Source organism: Papio anubis, chromosome 5 (assembly GCF_008728515.1).
Source record: "Papio anubis isolate 15944 chromosome 5, Panubis1.0, whole genome shotgun sequence".
Classification (NCBI taxonomy): Eukaryota; Metazoa; Chordata; class Mammalia; order Primates; family Cercopithecidae; genus Papio; species Papio anubis.
This window is the reverse complement of record NC_044980.1, coordinates 87,443,163-87,462,449: the sequence shown is the minus strand read 5'-3', so window position 1 is coordinate 87,462,449 and position 19,287 is coordinate 87,443,163. Positions and strand designations below refer to the sequence as shown.

The following is a 19,287-nucleotide window of genomic DNA, read 5'->3' as shown; positions in this document are numbered from 1 at the left end:
CAGCAAATGGATGAAATAATAGAAATAGATGGCTATTTTGTTATCTATGATCAGCCAACATGATCTCTCGGTTAGGTTAGATTGTCTAGGAAATGGATATGAGGTGGACTCCAATGGTGTCTTTTTTGGTGTTTTTGAGACAGTCTCACTCTGTCGCCCAGGTTGGAGTGGAGTGGTGTGATCTTGGCTCACTGCAACCTCTGCCTCCTGGTTCAAGCAATTCTCCTGCTTCAGCCTCCCCAATAGAGTAACTGGGACTACAGGCATGCACCACCACACCTGGCTAATTTTTGTATTTTTAATAGAGACGGGTTTTGCAATGTTGGCCAGGCTGGTCTCAAACTCCCGACCTCAAGTGATCTGCCCGTCTCAGCCTTCCAAAGTGCTGGGATTACAGGCGTGAGACATATCACCCAGCCTCCAATGGTTTCTTATAGCATTTATTAATTGTCCTCATATTGCCTTTCTCTGGTGTCTGGTATTCAAATCCTTAAATATTACAAACATCCATTATCCCAAGTCAAATTCTAGTTGATATTTAATTAGAAACAGACATAAACACTCATGGACAACTGCCACACTGAGAGGTAATTGAAAAACAAAAGGAAACAGTGGCATTATAATGAGGAAAATGGTTCCGTTCAATCTAAGAACTAAGGTAAGGATGCCAATGTGAGGAAGCCATTACTGAGATACTGCAAATCAACTATACCCCATAGCTGAAATCACAAGGTTTCTTGTAAAATCAATACATAACTGAAATTGCTTTCTTGATGACAATGTCAGCCTGCTTTAGAGCAAACTGTGCTTCTTCATGGCTTTCAGTCAATTATTTGACAAAGGAAGCAATTAGACTTACAATTCCACACATTGTCAATGTTGGTAACATTGGTTATCTAAGGAAAGGCAAATGTGTGTGATGGTGGGATAAAGGAATGCATAAAGAGAAAAAAGTAGTAACTAAAATAATAATAACCATAATAATAAAAACAGTTTCTTTAAAAAACATTTCCATAATCTACTGCAAACAGCAATTATGAAAAAGGACAGTAATGTAGAAAATGTTTAAAAGGAGACGAAAACAGGACTAAAAAGCAAGTACACATTACATTAAAACTATTTAAAATTATGTGAACAAAATTTCTGGTTAGGAAGCTCAAGCAGCATACATTTTCCTTCTGTCCCTCCAGATATCCCTTAAAAAGATAATGAAGTTATATTATGGAGAGGAGAAATATAAACCCACAAAAATGAAGAGAGAGAGTCATCACCACAAATTTAACCCAAACAGATGAAAGAGAATTCACAGAAGAAATATAATAGAAAAAGCCAAACTCTAAAATATGTGCAAAGAGGGCTATAATTAAAATAATGACCTGATATACATGGCAGAGTGTGGAGTAAAAAGTGAGACTAAAAAACACAATCAATTGAAGGTTTGCTCTAGAAACAATGAATCTCCCTTCCTTATCTTTTAGTGTAAGCCACCACTTTGTATTCTCTTTGTCTTTAATTAAAGATCCAACTGTGGGTAAAGGGAAATAAATGAAAGAAGTGATGTGCTTCAAGACATGAATTAAATGTTTACAAAACTCTGAAAGTAAGCATGGGCATAGGTACTCCCCAAAAAAGCCTGCCTCATTCTGGCCTTTAGCATACTGATCATTCCCAATCTATTCATTCTAAAGCAAAGTATAGCAGTAAAATCAGTGTTATCCAAATACATTCTATGTAGTTTTATATTTTCTTTTTTCTAATATGAATGCATAGTGGACTACTTGACATTAGAAGAAAAAATGGTTTTTCACATTAGAGACTGTATTAGTGCATTTTCACACTGCTATGAAGAAATACCTGAGACTGGGTAATTTATAAAGAAAAATAGGTTTAATGGACTCACAGTTCCACATGGCTGGGGAGGCTTCACAACCATGGCGGAAGATGGAGGAACAAAGGCATGTATTACATGGTGGTAGGCAAGAGAGCTCATGCAATGAAACTCCCATTTATAAAACCATCAGATCTCATGAGACTTATTTAGTATCATGAGAACAGCATGGAAAAGACCCACCCCACCTCCTTGATTCCATTACCTCCCACTGGGTCCCTCCCATGACACGTGGGAATTATGGCAGCTATAATTCAAGATGAGATTTGGGTGGGGACACAGCTAAGACATACCATTCTGCCCCGGCCCCTGCCAAATCTCATGTCTTCACATTTCAAAACCAATCAGGCCTCTCAACAGTCCCCCAAAATCTTAACTCATTTCAGCATTAACTCAAAAATATACAGTCCAAAGTTTCATCTGAGATAAGACAAATCCCTTCCACCTATGAGTCTATAAAATCAAAAGCAAGTTAGTTACTTCCTAGATACAGTAGGGGTACAGGCATTGGGTAAATACACCCATTCCAAATGGGAGAAATTGGCCAAAACAATGGGGTTACAGGCCCCACGCAAGTCCCAAATCCGGCAGGGCAGGCAGATCTTAAAGCTACAAAATAGGTGATTTCCGCAGTGCATGCTGCTCTCATTGGGCATTTTTTCCTCGTCTGGGGGCAAGCTCTATCATGGGAAAGGTGATGTCTCTCGAGGAAAGGCTATAAATCCTGGGATATGAGGGTTGGGTGAAACAACCAAGACTGCTGCCTTCCATGTTGGGACCAGGAATAACTCTGACTTCTGAGCTCTCATAACCCCAGGATCCTCCAGAAAAGTCGCAGCGTGATGAGGGAAAATCTTGCTGAAGCTGTACATTGGAATGGGTTTACAGTCATCGTAATGGAAGCAAAATACAGGGAGGAAAAACAGTTCTTTGCATCCCTGCTTATTGCACCTGACAACTAGTTGCAGATGATTTTGTTTACCTAACAAAACTTGTGATGTAAATGAAAAAGCATCTGTTTTCCTAGACTCATTGGTTACAAATATGCTTCATCTAAGAGCTATTTGTAACCTGGACAATGTTTCAATTTCCACCCATCAGTTGTGAACCACTCATGATTCAGCTGAATAAGTGTATAGATGAGAAGCAAATATTTGATTTTATTGAATCAAATAATACTTTTAGAAAAGTCATACTTTCAGAAAAACAAGCGGGATGTGCATTTAATATACTTTGGAAGCTTCAAAAGCAGAATATCAGCCATTAAAAAATGTTATGTCCTCAATTTCTTACTCTTCATAATTTAGCTACAAATAAATTCAAATTAATGAATGACAATACACTGGTGAATGTGTTATACATCACACAACAATTTGCTGGTGAAGCCCATGATCCACTAATTGAAGCACTAGTTACAGAATCATGGAGAAGGCTAGAATGGTTTGATATTAAACTGCTGTCAGAATTTTCCTCTTGCTTAGCAGATCGGTGTTTGTATTTTAGTCCATTAATGGGAAAAATAACTGATATTGTTCATAGGAACTTGGAAACCACACAGGACTTAAGTTCCTTGTCTGTCTTGATGGTCAACATGTCTTCTTTCATATCACAACATTTTCAAGAACAATTGGTGAACAAAACAGAACTTGTTTTTAACACCACAGATTCTTCTGAGGTCAACGTTGCAAAAAGAATGGCACAGTTTCTTCAAAACGTTAGATACCGTTATTAACCACTATTAGAAAGCTTTGTAAAATTGTTTGTAGCATCGGGACCCATTGCAGGAACTTCTGAAGAAAAGAAACAACTTAAATCAACTATGTTATTGATATCAGAGGAGCCAACCAGCGAGCAAGCCCTGGTAGTGTTGGGAGCAATGGAAGATATGGAAAGCAGAAATTCATGTCTGATTAAAAGAGTTGCTTCAGTTCAGCACAAACATTTGGATAACTATAAACCACTAGAGTTGTTGAAGATAACTCAAGCATTGACTTTTCTGCATTTCCAAAGTAAGGAGTTTTTTTGTGAAACTTGGAGAATTACTGCTTAATTATTTGAAAATTAGTTTTGTACCAACTGAGATGTCCATTCTGGTCTCTGCTATTTCCCTGTTCCCTTTTTCTCACTGGGACGAAGTGGAAATATCCCAAATTGAAGCAGTTTTACCACAGTGTGACCTAAATAAATCCATCCTTTTAGAATCCTTAATATTACTCTTCCATTCAGCATTTTTAACTATGATCCACCTCAAAGGGATGAATTTTTTGGAACTTGCATGCAACATCTTAATTCTTACTTAGGTATATTGGATCCTCTTATGTTAGTGTTTCTTGGTTTCTCTTTGGCCACACTTGAATATTTTCCTGAAGATCTGATAAAGGTAATTTTAACATCAGATTCTTAGCTAGACTGGATTCTCAACTTGAAATTTTATCTTCATCTATAAATGCAAGAGTCCAGTTACGTCTTATGGAGTTAAATAGATCAGTCTGCTTGGAATGCCCTGAGTTTTAGATTCCATGGTCTCATGACCGCTTCTGTCAGCAACATAATAAAGGTATAGGTGGCATGAATATAGCATAACAGCAGATTTATAAAATGTTAGCAGAGGTACTAGGAGGAATCAATTGTGGAGAAGTCTCGGTTCTTACGCCTTATTACCACACAGTAGATTTTGAGTGTATCTTGGATAAAGGAAAAAAATCTCTTCCTTATGGAAGCCATAATATAACATTGGGACAACTACCAGAAATGGCTTGGGAATCAAATACTGAAATAGTTGAATCAAGGCTGCCACCAGGAGCTGAAAGGATTGCTTTGGAATTTTTGGATTCAAAAGCATTTTGTAGAAACATCCCTCACATAAAAGGAAAATCTGCTATGAAAAGACAACATTTGGAAATTTTGGGCTATCATGTGATTCAGATTTCTCAGTTTGAATGGAACTCTATGGCACTGTCAACAAAGGATGCTTGGAGGGACTACCTGAGAGAACATGCATTTGGAGAAGTCAAATCATGATTGTAGTTTTTATTTAAAATGAGTGTTATCATGTGTCACATTTGGACTTATTTTAATTAAGTGGCCTGACTCAAATAAAAAATAATAGGTACCAAAAAAAAAAAGCTCCAAAATAATCTTCTTTGGCTCCATATCTCACATTCAGGGCATGCTGATGTAAGAGGTGGGCTCCCACAGTCTTGGGCAGCTCCATCTCTGTGGCTTTTCGGGGTATAGTCCCCCTCCTGGCTGCTTTCAGAGGCTGGCATTGAGTGTCTGTGGCTTTTTCAGATGCAAGGTGCAAGCTGTTGGTGGATCTACCATTCTGGGGTCTGGAGAATGGTGGCTGTCTTCTCACAGTTCCACTAGGGAGTCCCCTAGTGGGGACTCTGTGTGGGGGCTCCCACTCCACATTTCCCTTCTGCACTGCCTCGGCAGAGGTTCTCCATGAGGGTTCCGCCCCTGCAGCACACTTCTGCTTGGACATCCATGCATTTCCATATATCCTCTGAATTCTAGGCAGAGGTTCTCAAAACTCAGTTCTTTACTTTTGTGCACCCACAGGCCCAAAACCATGTGTCAGCTGTCAAGGCTTGGGGCTTGCACCCTCTGAAGCAATGGCCTGAGCTGTATGTTGCCCCCTTTTAGCCACAGCAAGCACACAGGGCACCAAGTCCCTAGACTGCACACAGCAGCAAAGCCCTGGGCCAAGCACACGAAACCATTTTTTTCTCCTAGGCTTCCCTGATTGTGATGGGAGGGGCTGCTGTGAAGACCTTTCACATGCCCTGGAGACATTTTCCCCATTATCTTGTTGATTAACATTTAGCTCCTTGTTACTTATGCAAATTTCTGCAGCTGCTTGAATTTCTCCTTAGAAAATGGTTTTTTTTTTCTATCGCATCATCAGGCTACAAACTGTCATACTCTGCTTCCCTTTTAAAAAATAAGTTCCAATTCCAAACCATCTTTTTGTGACTATATAAAACTGAATGCTTTTAAGGGCATCCAGGTCACATCCTGAATGCTTTGCTGCCTAGAAATTTCTTCTACTAGATGCTCTAAATCATCTCTCTCAAGTTCAAAGTTCAACAAATCTCCAGGGTAGGGGCAAAATGCCACCAATCTCTTTGCTAAAGTTTAACAAGAGTTATCTTTGCTCTAGTTCCCAACAAGTTCCTCATCTCCATCTGAGCCCACCTCAGCCTGGACTTTATTGTCAGATGTATAGTTTGCAAATATTTTTTCCCACTCTGTAGATTGTCTTTTTACTCTGTTGATGGTTTCTTTTGCTGTGCAGAAGCTCTTAAGTTTAATTAGGTACTATTTGTCAATTTTTGCTTTTCTTTTGCAATTGCTTTTGGTTGTCACAAAATCTTTGCCAGTTCCTATGACCAGAACTGTATTTTCTAGGTTGTCTCCCAGGGATTTTATAGTTTTGGGTTTTACATTTAAGTCTTTAATCCATTTTAGTCGATTTTTGTACATCATCTAAGTAAGGGGTCCATCTTCAAACTTCTGCATGTGGCTAGCCAGTTATCGCAGCACCATTTATTGAATAGGGGTCATTTCCCCATTGCTTGTTTTTGTCAACTTTGACAAAGATCAGATGGTTGTAGGTGTGTGACCTTATTTCTGGGCTCTCTATCCTTTTTCATTGGTCTATGTGTCTGTTTTTATACTGTAACATGATGTTTTGGTTACTGTAGCCCCGTAGTTGTTTAAAATGAACTAACTTGATGCCTCTGGCTTTGTTATTTCTGCTAAGGATTGCCTTGGCTATTTGGGCTTCTTTTGTTCCATAGGAATTTTAACATAGTTTTTCTCTAGTCTCTGAAGAATGTCATTGGTAGTTTGATAGGAACAGCATTAAATCTGTAAATTGTTTTGGGCAGTATGGCCATTTTAATGATATTGATCAATCCATGAGCATGGAATGTTTTTCCATTTGTTTGTGTCATCTCTGATTTCTTTCATCAGTGTTTTGTAATTGTCACTGTAGAGATCTTTCACCTTCCCGGTTAGTTGTATTCCTAGGTATTTTATTCTTTTTGTGGCAATTGTGAATGGGATTTTGTTCCTGATTTGGCACCATGCTTGGTTGTTGTTGGTGTATAGGAATGCTAGTAATTTTTATATGTTGATTTTGTATCCTGAAACTTTGCTGAAATTTTTTTTGTCATCCAAAGGAGCATTTAGGCTGAGACTATGTGGTTTTCTACATATAAAATCATGTCATCTGCAAACAGAGATAGTAAGACTTCCTCTCTGCCTATTTGGATGCTGTTTCTTTCTTTCACTTGCCTTATTGCTCTGACCAGGACTTCCAATACTATGTTGAACAGGAGTGGTGAGAGAGGGCATCCTTTTCTTGTGCCAGTTTTTAAGGGGAATGCTCCCAGCTCTTGGCCATTCAGTATGATGTAGGCTGAGAATACACATTTTTTGGCAAACATCAAGAACATTATCCAAAATAGACCACGGACCTAGGTCATAAACAAATCTCAATAAATTTTAAAGGAATAAAATCATAAGACATATGTTTTATGAGCACAACTGAATTAAATTAGAAATCAATAGCAGAAAGAAATCTGGGAATACCCTCAATATTTGGAAGTTAAAGAACATACTCCTAAATAACCAATGCACCAAAAAAAGTGACAGCAATATTAGAAAATATATTTTACTGAACGAAAGAAAAAACAGAATATTACACATTTCATATGATGCATAAAAGTGTTTGAAAGTAATTAATAGCTCTTTCAGGAAACAAAGGAAAGAAACCTTTCCAACACATTCTACAATGACAGTATTACCCCGATATCCAAGACAAACCCATCCCATTCTGTATATAGTCATGTGTCACCTAAAGATGGTGATACATTCTGAGAAGAGCATCATTAGGCAATTTTTTCATTGTGTGAACATTACAGTGTACTTACACAAACCTCGATGGTAGAGCTTACTATATACCTAGGCTATATGCTATTGCTTATAGCTCCTGAGCTACAAACTGGTACAGCATGTGACTGTACTAAATATTGCAGACAATTGTAACACATGGTAAATATCTGTGTATCAAAACACAGAAAAGGTATGGTAAAAATATAGTATAAAAAACAGAAAAATACGGTACACCAGTATATGGCACTTATCATTCACGGAGCTTACAGGACTGGAAGCTGCTTTGGGTGAGTCAGTGAATGCTGAGTGAATGTGAAGACCTAGGACATTACTGAACACTACTGTAGACTTTATTAAGCACCGTACACTTAGGCTACACTATATTTGTAAAAAGTATTTCTCTTTTGTCAATAATAAATTAATCTTAGCTTACTATAACTTTTTTACTCTATAAACTTATTGTTTTACTTTTGTGTAATAACACTTAGCATAAAACACATTGTATACAATATTTACCTTTATATCCTTATTCTATAAGTTTTTAAAAATATTTTAAGACTTTTTCTTAATGTTTTAAACTATTTTAGTTTAAAAATAAGAAACAAACACACACATTAGCCTAGGCCCACACAGGGTCAGGATGATCAGTATCACGGACTTCCACCTCCATATTTTGTCTCCCTGGAAGGTTTTCATGGGCAACTACAAGCATAGAGCAGTATAACGATGCTTTTCTCTGGAATATCCTATAACAATGCTTTTTTCTGGAATATTACCTGAAGGACTTGCTTGAAGCTGTTTTACAGTGAAGCTGTTAACTGTTTTATAGTTAACAGCTTTTTTAAAAAGTAGAAGAATATGCTAAAATAATAATGAAATATATGTAAATACATAAACCAGTAACATGGTCATTTATTATCATTGTCAACTATTAGGCATTGTATGCATTGTACATAATTATGTTATATTTTTATAAAACTGGTAGGTTTGTGTATACTAGCATCATCACAAACATGAGTAATGAATTACGCTACATATGACAGCTATAGCATTACTGGGCAAAAGGAATTTTTCAGATCCATTATAATCATATGGGACCACTATCATATTTGTTGTCTTTAGTTGACCAAAATGTCATTATGCAGTACATGACTGTATACCATGTATACCATTTCTTTATTTGCTGACAGACGTTTAGGTTTATATTATATCTTGGCTATTGTGAATAGTGTTGCAATAAACATGGGGGTAAAGATACTTCATCAATATACTGATTTCCTTTCCTTTAGATGAATACTCAGTAGTGGGACAGCTGGATCATACGGTAGTTCTATTTTCAGTTTTACTTTTTAGAAAGCTGAATACTGTTTTATATCATGATTATACTAATTTATATTCCCACCAACAGTATGTAAGAGTTCCCTTTTCTGTGCATCCTTGATAGCATTTGGTATTTTTTGTCTTTTTAGTAATAGCCATTCTAACTGGAATTAGAGGATACCTCATTGTGATTTTGATTTGCATTTCCCTGATGACTAGTGGTGTTGAGCATGTTTTCATATATTTATTGGGCATTTGTATGACTTCTTTTGAGAAATGCCTATTCAGATCCTGTGCCTATTTTAAAATCTGATTTTTTTTTTTCTTTTTTTGCTGTGGAGTTTCTTGTATTTCAACTGATTTTTGATGAGGGTTCCATGAAAAGTTAACGGGGAAAATATTAGTCTTCTAAAAAAATGTTGCCGAGACACTAAATATCAACATACAAGAATTATACTTGGACTCTTTCCTCACAAGATATAAAAAAAGTTAACTCAAAATTGATTGAAAACTTAACTGTAAGAACTAAAATAAAAAAATTCTTAGAACAAATCATAGGTGGAAATCTTGACACTGGAGTACGCAATGGTTTCTTAATGTAATACCAAAAGCAGAATCAACAAAAATTGGACTGCATTAAAATTCAAAACTGCTGTTTTTCAAAGATTATCCATAAAGTGAAAAGACAACCTACGGAATGGGAGAATATATATGCAAATCATGTATACCAGAATACATAAAGAACTAGTACAAAATCTTCACAGCATTCTCCACCCCAGTAAGACTGCAGGAGGCAATGGAATGCCACAGAGGTTTTGGAGCTCAGAGGAATGTAATCCGATTTAGGTTTTAGCAAGTTTACCATGAAACTCTAAATTAAGATCAATACTGTCATGTATTGTCTCCCCCCGCCACCAAAAAAGGAGGGAACTAGTACAACTCAACAATACAAAGATAAATAACTCAATTTTAAAATGGCCAAGAATTGAATACATGTTTCTTCAAAGAAGACATACAAATGGCCAATAAGTACATGAAATAATGTTTAACATCATTAGAGAAATGCAAATTGAGACCACATGAGATATCAGCTGGGTTTTTAAAATAGGAATTGCATTAAATCTGTATATTAATGTGGGGAAGTATTGCCACTTCACAGCTCACTGGAATGTCTATAATCAAAAGACAAAAATAACAAGTGATGAGAGAATGTGGAGAAATTGAAACCCTCATACACAGCTGATGGAATTATAAATGTTTCCTCCCTACCCCATCAGTGGGGATATTTCCTTAATAGCATATTATATTCCTTATATTTCCTTATATAGTTCTTTATATATATTCCTTGTATTTCCTTATTATATTTATATTTCCTTATATATTATATTCTTTATATTTCCTTATATATTTCCTATATATATATTTCTTATATTTCCTTAATACCTTAATGTATTTTATAATCATTTTTGTCCTCTCTTTCACTAAACTGAAAACACATAAAGAGAAGGATTATGTCTCTTTCTCTTTCCAATATATATTTAGTATTACCACCATAACTTGATTATGCCTCTGTTACAGCACTGGTCACTCTGTGCTGTCTGCTATCACTGATTCGCTTACCTCTCTGTGTTAGTCTGCTTACATTTCTTTTCTTTTCTTTTTTTTTTTTTTTTGAGATGAAGTCTAGCTCTGTTGCCCAGGCTGGAGTGCAATGGCTCGATCTTGGCTCACTGCAACCTCCGCCTCCTGGGTTCAAGCGATTCTTCTGCCTCAGCCTCCCAAGTGGCTGGGACTACAGGCAAACACCACCATGCCTGGCTAACTTTTTGTATTTTTAGTAGAGACAGGGTTTCACCATGTTGACCAGGCTGGTCTCGAACTCCTGATCTCGTGATCCACCCACCTCAGTCTCCCAAAGTGCTGGGATTACAGGCGTGAGCCACCATGCCTGGCCTGTCTGCTTACATTTCTATAAAGCAATACTTGAGGTTATTTGGACAACTCAGCCATTCCAGTCTGTGGGCTTAGGAGAGTCCAAACCACCTGGGAGTGGAAGTAGTACCACAGCACAGCATAGCTACTCTACAAAAGCGTGACCAGATTGCTTCCTTAAGTGGGTCCCCAACCTGTTCCTCCTCACTGGGTGGGACTTCCCAACTGGGGGCCTCCAATCACTCCCACTGACATTCTCTAGCCCAGAGAGGTTTGAAAACTTCCCAGGAAAGAGTTCCCAGAAGGAGGGGTGGGCCACCATCTTTGCTGTTTCAGCAACTTAGGTGTTCCAGCAACTTAGCTATTCCAGCCTCTAGGCTTTGGAAAGCCCAACCTGATGCGGGGGCAGAAAGAGTACCCCAGCACAGCATGGCTGCTCTACTAAAGTGGAGCTAGGCTGCTTCTTCAAGCAGATCCCCATGATCCTGTTCCTCCTGGCTGGATGACATCTCCCAACTGGGGTCTCCAATTACCTCTTACATGTGCATTTGGGCCGGTAACAGGTCTGTACCCCTTGGGACAAAGCTCCCAGAGGTAGGGGCAGGTTGCCATCTTTACTGTTTCACAGCCTTCACTGGTGATACCTCCAGATACTGGAAAAATCTGAGGCAACTAGGGACTGGAGCAGATGCCCAACAAACTGCAGCAGCCCTGTGGAAAAGTGGCCAGACTGTTAAAAAAGAAAACAACAACAAAAAAAACCCCAAACCCCATCCAAAGGTCAGCAACCTTAAAGATTAAAGGTAGATAAAGCCCACAAAGATGAGAATCAGTGCAAGAATGCCGAAAACTCGAAAAAGCCAGAGTGCATTCTCTCCTTCAAATGACCACCTCACCTTTCCAGCAAGGTTTTGGAAAGGGGCTGAGACTGATACAGCTGAATAACAGAAGTAGACATCAGAATGTGGATTAAAACAAACCATTGAGCTAAAGGAGCACATCCTAAATCAATGCAAGAAAGCTAAAAATCACAATAAAACATTGCAGGAGCTGACAAAATATCCAGGATAGAAAATATAACTGACTGGAGAGAGCTGAAAAACAAAATACAAGAATTTCATAATGCAATCGCAAGTATTAATAGCAGAATACTCCAAGAGGAGGAAAGAATCTCAGATCTGGTAAACTGTCTTTCTGAAAAAGGACAGGTAGACAAGAATAGAGGAAAAAGAATAAAAAAAGAATGAACAAAATCTCTGAGAAATACGGGGTTATGTAAAAAGAACAAATCTATGACTGATTGGTGTACCTGAAAGAACTGAGGAGAATGGAACCAATTTGGAAAACATATTTCAGGATATCATCCACGAGAACTTCTATAACCTTGCTAGATAGGCCAATATGCAAATTCAGGAAATGCAGAGAACTCTAGTAAGATATTCCATGAGAAGGCCAGGCACGGTGTCTCAGGTCTATAATCCCAGCACTTGGGAGGCCGAGGCAGGTGGATCACGAGGTCAGGAAATTGAGACTATTCTGGCTAACATGGTGAAACCCCATCTCTACTAAAAATACAAAAAACATTAGCTGGGTGTGGTAGCAGGCACCTGTAGTCCCAGGTACTCGGGAGGCTGAGGCAGGAGAATGGCATGAACCTGGGAGGCAGAGCTTGCAGTGAGCTGAGATTGCGCCACTGCACTCCAGCCTGGGCAACAGAGTGAGACTACGTCTCAAAAAAAAAAAAAAAAAAAAAAAAGATATTCCGTGAGAAGATCATCTGCAAGACACATAATCATCAGGTTCTTCAAGGTGGAAATGGAAGAAAAATTATTAAGGGCAGTGATATAGTTTGGTAGTTTCCCCATCCAAATCTCATCTTGAATTGTAGTTCTCATAATCTCAATGTGTTGTGAGAGGAACCCTCTGGGAAGTAATTGAATCAAGGGAGTGCTTACCCTCATGCTGTTCTCATGATAGTGAGTGAGTTCTCATGAGATCTGATGGTTTTATAAGGGGCTTCCCTCTTCGCTTGGCTCTCATTCTTCTCTCTCCTGCTGCCCTGTGAAGATGGAAGTGTTTGCTTTGCCTTCTGCCATGAGTGCAAGTTTCCCGAGGAACTGTGAGTCAATTAAACTCCTTTCCTTTATAAATTGCCCAGTCTCAGGTATGCCTTTTTTTTTTTTGAGACAGAGTCTCACTCTGTTACCTAGGCTATAGTGCAGTGGCGTGATCTCGGCTTGCTGCAACCTCTGCCACCCGGGTTCAAGTGATTCTCCTGCCTCAGCCTCCCAAGTAGCTGGGATTACAGGCGCCTGCCATTGCATCAGGCTAACTTTTGTATTTTTAGTAGAGATGGGGTTTCATCATCTTGGCCAGGCTGGTCTTGAACTCCTGACCTCGTGATCTACCTGCCTTGGCTTCCCAAAGTGCTGGGATTACAGGTGTGAGCCACTGCGTCCGGCCTCAGGTATGTCCTTATAGCAGCGTGAGAACTGACTAATATAGGCAGCAGGAGAGAAAAGTCACTTACAAAGGGAAGCCCATGAAACTAATAGTGAACCTCTTAGAAGAAACCCTGCAAGCCAGAAGATATTGGGGGCCAATATTTAGCATTCTTAAAGAAAAGCAATTCCAACCCAGAATTTTATATCCAGCCAAACTAAGTTTCCTAAGTGAAGGAGAAAAAAGATCATTTTCAAACAAACAAATGCTGAGGAAATTTGTTATCACCATATCTGCCTTACAAGAGCTCCTGAAGTAAGCACTAAATATAAAAAGGAAAAAACACTACCAAACATTACAAAAACACACTAACATACACAGACCAATGACACTACAAAACAACCACATAAGAAGTGTGCAAAATAACCAGCTAGCATCAATATGACAGGATCAAATTCACACATAACAATATCAACCTTAAATGTAAATGGGATAAATGCCACAATTAAAAGACACAGAGTGGCAAGCTGAATAAGGAACCAAGACCCAATTGTATGCTGTCTGCAAGAGACCCATCTCACATGCGATGACACACATAGGGTCAAAATAAAGGGATGGAGAGAAATTTGCCAAGTAAATGGAAAACAGAAAAAAGCAGGTGTTACAATCCTAGTTTCTGACAAGAGAGACTTCAAACCAACAAAGATTAAAAAAAGACAAAGAAGGACATTACATAATGGTAAAGGGTTCAATTCAATAAGAAGAGCTAACTACCCTAAATATATATGCACCCAATAAAGGAGCACCCAGATTCATAAAGCAAGTTATTTGAGACCTTCAAAGAGACTTAGACTCTTACACAATAATAGCAGGAGACTTTAATATCCCCACTGACAATGTTAGATAGATGATCAAGACAGAAAATTAACAAAGATATTCAGGACCTGAACTCAGCTCTGGATCAAATAAACCTGATAGATATCTACAGAACTCTCTATTCAAACACAACAGAATCATAAATTCTTCTCATTGCCACATGGCACTTACTCTAAAATTGATCACATAATCAGAAGTAAAATACTCCTCAGCAAATGCAAAAAAAAAAAAAAAATGAAATCATAACAGTCTCTCAAACCACAGCACAATCAAATTAGAAGTCAAGACTAAAAAATTCACTCATGGTGGTTCATGCCTGTAATCCCAGCACTTTGGGAGGCTGAGGTGGGTGGATCACCTGAGGTCAGGAATTGAGAGTTTGAGACCAGCCTGGCCAACATGGTGAAACCCTGTCTCTACTAAAAATATGAAAATTAGCCAGGCATGGTGATGGGCACCTGTAATTCCAGCAACTTGGGAAGCTAAGGCAAGAGAATCACTTGAACCCAGGAAGTGGAGGTTACAGTGAGCTGAGATTGCACGATTGCACTCCAGTCTGGGAGACAGAATGAGGCTCCATGTCAAAAACAAACAAACAAAAAACACTCAAAATGATACAATTACATGGAAATTGAATAACATGCTCCTGAATGACTTTTGGGTAAATAATGAAATAAAGGCAGAGATCAAAATGTTTTTTGAAACTAAGAACAAAGATACAATGTACTAGAATCTCTGGAACACAACTAAGACAGTGTTAAGAGGGAAATTTATAGCACTAAATGCCTACATCAAAAAGTTAGAAAGATCATCTGGCACAACTCCTGTCTGGGCTCTGTTTGCATTGCCCCTGTAAGGATCTGAGGCCTGAGTAAAAGCTGGCTCTGTTTCTAAATTGTCCTTGGAATTCAAGTGGTTCAGAAGTTGCTAGAATAAAATTTACTTTTAAATCCAAAAAAAAAAAAGTTAGAAAGATCTCAAGTTAACAAGCTAACATTACAATTAAAGAACTAGAGAACCAAAAGCAAACAAATCCAAAGCTAGTAGAAGACAAGAAATAACCAAAATAAGGGCTGAACTGAAGGAGACAGAGACAAGAAAAGCCATTTAAAAGATCAACAAATCCAGGAGCTGGATTTCAAAAAAAATTGAAAAAATAGATAGATGGCTAGCCAGATTAATGAAGAAGAAAAGAGGGAAGATTATAAACACAATCAGAAATAATAAACACAATCAGAATAATAAGGGGGATATTACCAGTGACTACATAGAAATAAAAACAACTATCAGGGAATATTATAAACACCTCTATGTACATGAACTAGAAAATCTAGAAGAAATGTATACATTCCTGGACACATACATCCTCTCATGACTGAACCACAAAAAATTAAATCCCTGAACAGAATATGAAGGAGCTCTGAAACTGAACCAGCAACACATAGCTGACCAACCAAAAAAAGCCCAGAAGCAGATGATGGATTCACAGCTGTATTCTACCAGATGTACAAACAGGAGCTGGTACCATTTCTACTAAAACTATTTCAAAAAATTGAAAAGGAGGTATTTCTTCCTAACTCATTCTATGAGGCCAGCATCATCCTGATACCAAAACCTGACAGAGACACAGGAAAAACATCATATTAAATTATATAAATAGTAACCTTCAGGCCAATATTCTAGATGAACATCAGTGCAAAAATCCTCAAAAAAATACTTACAAACTGAATCTAGCAGCACATCAAAAAGCTTATGAAACATGATAAAGTAGGCTTCATTCCCAGGATGCAAGGTTGATTCAACATACTCAAATCAATAAATGTGACTCATCAAATAAACAGATCTAAAGACAAAAGCCACATAATTATCTCAATAGATGCAGAAAAGGCTTTTGATAATATGTACCATCTCTTCATGTTAAAAACTCTCAATAAACAAGGTATTGAAGGAACACACCTCAAAATAATAAGAGCCATCTATGACAAACCCATAGCCTACATTATACTGAATAGGCAAAAGCTGGAAGCAGTTTCCCCTTGAAAACTAGCACCAGGATGCCCTCTCTTGCCACTTCCATTCAACATAGTATCGAAAGTCCTAGCCAGAGCAATCAGAGAAGAGAAATAAACAAAGGGCATCCAAATAGGAAGAGAGGAAGTCAAACGATCTGTTTGCAGATGACATGATTTTATATCTAGAAAACCCCATAGTCTTAGCCCAAAGGCTCCTTCAGCTGATAAACAACTTCAGCAAAGTTTCAGGATACAAAATTAAAGTACAAAAATCATCAGCATTCCTGTATACCAACAACAACCAAACTGAGAGCCAAATCAGAAAGGCCATCCCATTCACAAGTGCCACAAAAATAAAATACCTAAAAATACAGATAACCAAGGAGGTGAAAGATCTCTACAATGAGAATTACAAAACAGTCCTCAAAGAAATCAGAGAAAACACAAACAAATGGAAAAACATCCCATGCTCATGGATAGAGTCTATCTATATCATTAAAATGGCTACACTGCCCAAAGTAATTTATAGATTCAATGCTATTCCTATCAAACCACCAATGACATTCTTCACAGAACTAGAACAAATTATTTTAAAACGTATGTGGAACTAAAAAAGAGCCTAAATGACCAAGGTAATCCTAAACAAAAAGAACAAAGCTGGAGGAATTGTGTTACCTAACTTCAAACTACACTACAGGCAACAGTGACCAAAACAGCTTGGTATTGGTACAAAAACAGGCACATAGACCAATGGAACAGAATAGGGAGCCCCATATCAGAAATAAGGTCGTGTATCTACAAGCATGTGATTTTTGACAAGGAAACTATCAATAGAGTAAATAGACAACCTACAGAATGGGAGAAAATATTTGGAAACCATGCATCTGACAAAGATCTAATATTCAGCATCTAAAGGAGCTCAAAGAAATTTACCAGAGAAAAACAAACAACCCCATTAAAATGGGGGCTCATGGTCCTGCAGGCTGTACAAGCACAGTGCCAGCATCTGTTCAGCTTCTGGTGAGGCCTCAGGAGGCTTAGTCATGGCAGAGGGCAAAGCAGGAGCCTGTGTATCACATGCAAGAGAGGGGGAGGAGGTACCAGGTTCTTTTAAACAACCAACTCTTCAAGTGAATTCATTACCACATGGAGGGCACCAAGCCATTAATGAGGGATCCACCACCATGATCCAAACACCTCCCAACATTCCCCACCTCCAACACTGGGGATAACATTTCAACATGAGATTTGGAGGGAGGGGACAAATGTCCAAACCATATCACTTTCTCAACCACCAGACTACATAATCTTCTTAAAACAAGACTGTATCTTCTTAACTTTTGTATCCCATTTCCCAGGCTAGTGGCTGGCGCAGAGAAATTATGAAGTTATTTACGAGATCCCAAAGTATAATCTACAAACTTCTGAGGGAGTCCTGATATTCTTTCAGGTGGTGTGCAACGTCAAAACTATTTTCATAACGATAAAATATTATATGTCATTTTTGCTATATTGACATTTGTACTAAAAGTGCAAAATCTTTGACACTTTAGGAAATCAGGCTGGGTGCGGTGGCTCATGCCTGTAATCCCAGCACTTTGGGAGGCTGAGGCAGGTGGATCACTGAGGTCAAGAGTTCGAGACCAGCCTGGCCAACATGGTGAAACCTCACTTGTACTAAAAATACAAAAATTAGCTGGGCATGGTGGCAGGCGCCTATAATCCCAGTAACTCAGGAGGCGGAGGCAGGAGAATAGCTTGAACCCAGGAGACAGAGGTTGTAGTGAGCCAAGATCATGCCACTGCCTTCTACCCTGGGCGACAGAGCGAGCGTCTGCCTCCAAAACAAAAAACAAAAAACAAAAAGTTACATTAGTTTTCCATTGCTGCTATAATAAATCACCACAAATTTATTGGCATAAAAACACAAAATTGTTGTCTTACAGTTTTCTAGGTCAGAAATCTGAAACAGGTCTCACAAAGCTAAGATCAAGTGGTAAGCGGAGCTTCATTCCTTTTTGGAGATTCTGGGGATAAATCATTGTTTCTTTTGCATGTTCCAGCTTTAGAGGCTGCCCTCATTCCTTGACTTGTGGCCCACTTCCTCCATTTTCTAGCTAGCTAAGTGGGTTGTCTTTTTCCCATTGCATCATTCAGAATTCTTTTTCACCTCCCTCTTCCACTTTTGAGAACCCTTGTAATTACATTGAGACCACTTGGATAATCCATGATAATCTCACTATATTAAGGTAAACTGATTAGCAACCTTAATTCCATTTGTAACCTTAATTCCCCTTGGCCATGTAACATAACATAGTCACAGGTTCTATAGATTAGGATGTAGTATCTCATGGAGGCCATTATCTTGCCTACCACAGTACTCATTATATTTTTTTCACCGTTACACACTCAGAATAGTGCCAGGTTTGCTTATGTCTTTGATAGGAAGTAAAAATTACTACTTATTTATTTATTTATTTATTTATTGAGACAGAGTCTCACTCTGTTGCCCGGGAGGGAGTGCAGTGTTGCAATCTCTGCTCATGGCAACCTCTACCTCCCAAGTTCAAGTAATTCTCATGCCTCAGCCTCCCAAGTAACTGGGATTACAGGTGCATGCCACCACACCTGGCTAATTTGTGTGTGTGTGTGTGTGTGTGTGTGTGTGTGTATATAATTTTTTTTTTGTAGAGATGGGGCTTCGCCATGTTGGCTAGGCTGGTCTTGAACTCTTGACCTCAAGTGATCTACCCACCTCTGCCTCCCAAAGTGCTGAGATTACAGGCCTGAGCCACTGTACAAGGCCAAAAATTACTATTAATACTTTTATTAACCTTTGTATACACTATATATTTTCTCAAAATTAATCAAATTGGGTGGAACTTCAATGAAAACATCAGACCATATTTGTTG

General features: G+C 38.4%; 1 protein-coding gene and 1 pseudogene across 2 annotated transcripts in view; one reads left to right on the top strand and one right to left on the bottom strand.

Annotated features, from left to right (window-relative positions):
* Positions 1-19,287, bottom strand: part of KIAA0825 (KIAA0825 ortholog) — a 239,425-nt gene that overhangs the window by 209,904 nt on the left and 10,234 nt on the right. The window lies entirely within an intron of this gene.
* Positions 60-4,909, top strand: LOC103885257 (annotated as a pseudogene).